The sequence below is a fragment of the Peromyscus maniculatus genome, chromosome 17 (assembly GCF_049852395.1).
Source record: "Peromyscus maniculatus bairdii isolate BWxNUB_F1_BW_parent chromosome 17, HU_Pman_BW_mat_3.1, whole genome shotgun sequence".
In the NCBI taxonomy this organism is placed as follows: Eukaryota; Metazoa; Chordata; class Mammalia; order Rodentia; family Cricetidae; genus Peromyscus; species Peromyscus maniculatus.
Genome location: NC_134868.1, coordinates 25306897 through 25308935, shown reverse-complemented (window position 1 = coordinate 25308935; position 2039 = coordinate 25306897). Strand labels below are relative to the sequence as shown.

The 2039-nt window shown below is 44.2% G+C and overlaps 1 non-coding gene across 1 annotated transcript; it reads right to left on the bottom strand.

Annotated features, from left to right (window-relative positions):
- Positions 1-858: 858 nt before the first annotated feature.
- On the bottom strand, positions 859-931 carry Trnak-cuu (transfer RNA lysine (anticodon CUU)). The gene has a single exon. It is a non-coding gene; the product is annotated as a tRNA-Lys (tRNA).
- Between the last annotated feature and the right edge of the window lie 1108 nt (positions 932-2039).

Here is a 2039-nt window from a genome sequence, read left to right as displayed (position 1 = left end):
AAGGAGCCATTTTCCAATGCAAGCACATCTTTTTATTGTCAGGTTCAACCTGGGCCACCACCAGGCAGATGGAGGGAAATGTGGTGGTGGCCACTGGCCCAGGGGTAGAGAGTTTTTATAGGGAAAAACCATAAGCCAGGAATTACATGCTTTGGCAACTTGGGATTTGGTAGAAGGGATATGGAGCAAGGTGAATTTTTTTTGAGACTATTGGTCTAGACTTTGGGCACGAAACTACATTTGAAACCTTTGGGTTAGATTTTTTGGCAGGGAACCACAACTTGCTGAGCAGGATTATCTAGGTTGCTCAGTAGGATTATCTAGATATCTTCAAGGGCCATAAACCACAGACAGAATGTCCACAGTAGCATAGGGCCCTGTATCCGTTCCTGTTGTTCCTGAGGTCCTTCCTGGAACTGAGTACAGCAGGTGGTCTAAGATGGTGGCCCTACCCTAAGATGAAGTCTGTATTGCTTTCACACTAGCTGTCCTAGAACTTGCTTTATAGACCAGGCTGCTGTGGATATCACTCTATATAAATAAAACACTGATTGGCCAGTGACCAGGCAGGAAGTATAGGCGGGACAAAGAGAGAGGAGAATTGGGGGAACAGAATGAAGGAGGGGGAGACACTGCCAGTCACCGCCAGGATAAGCAGCATGTAAAGATGCCGGTAAGCCATGAGCCACGTGGCAAGGTATAGATTTATAGAAATGGGTTAATTTAAGATATAGCAAGAAGCCTGCCACGGCCATACAGTTTATAAGTAATATAAGCATCTGGATGATTATTTTATACATGGGTTGTGGGACTGTGGGGCTTGGTGGGACCTGGAGAGAAGCTCTCCAGCAACAATGGTGCCCAACGTGGGGCATGAACCCACGACCCTGAGATTAAGAGTCTCATGCTCTACCAACTGAGCTAGCCGGGCTCCCAGGAGCAAGAGAGCGTGGCACATCCCCATCTCCGGTCTCCAGGGCCCTCCCTTGCCCCTACCTTGTAGGCGTGACAGTTACTGAAGCCTCAATGGGGGTTGGAACTTCCAGACCAAAGCTGGAATGGCTACCCACTACACTAGGCTGTCCTCGAACTCACAAAGATCCACTTGCCTCTGCCTCCCAAGTGCTGGGATCAAAGATGTGCACCACCACTGCCTGGCTTCATGTGTTGTTTTTGACAACCTCATTTGTGATGTCTTCAGGAAAAAAACTCTGTCTCTGTATGCAATTCTGTCTGAATCAGTTGTGTTGAAGTTTCTTGACTCTCAGGCATCAGGAAAGGCAAACTTGATCCCAGGGTGAGAGTCTTTTTCATTTCTTTTCTTCCCTTAATTTTTCCTGTCTTTTTTCTTGCCTCAACACAATAGGAATTATCTCAGTTCTGGGTGTCAGTGCCACTGTGGGAGATGTGGTTCCATGCCTTTGCTCAGGAAAAGTTGGGATCTTGACTTACAAAACAGAAACCAATTTTGGGACAAGGCAGTATGAAGCAAAGTTGGAGTTTATTATGATGAAGCTTTTTAATATAGATTTAACTGTGGGTGTTAAGAGGCAACAGATGTGCTCAAGAAAAAGATCATAGTGTACATGCAAGACAAAGGGTGAGTCTAAACTTCTGGAGAGAGTGTGCAACTTTGATGAGATTTTATTTTTTTATTTTTTAAAGATTTATTTTATTCATTATGTATACAGTGTTCTGTTAGCATGTATAACTGTATGCCAGAAGAGGGCACCAGATCTCATCATAAATGGTTGTGAACCACCATTTGGTTGCTGGGAATTGAACTCACAACCTCTCAAAGAGCTCTTAACCTCTGAGCCATCTCTCCAGCCCCTTGATGAGATTTTAGATAGCTTGTTTAATGAGAAAACTTTAATGGGGGTAGATAATTCATGCAGGAAAAAGGTGAGGGATTCTAGAAATGGTCGAGATTTTTTTTTTTCCAGAATAGAGTTTACTCCCCATTTCTGCTTTCATATGAAGTGTTTGGATGTATCATGGAAGCAGGCAATTTCACAAGGGCAGTGATAAGAGAGTTC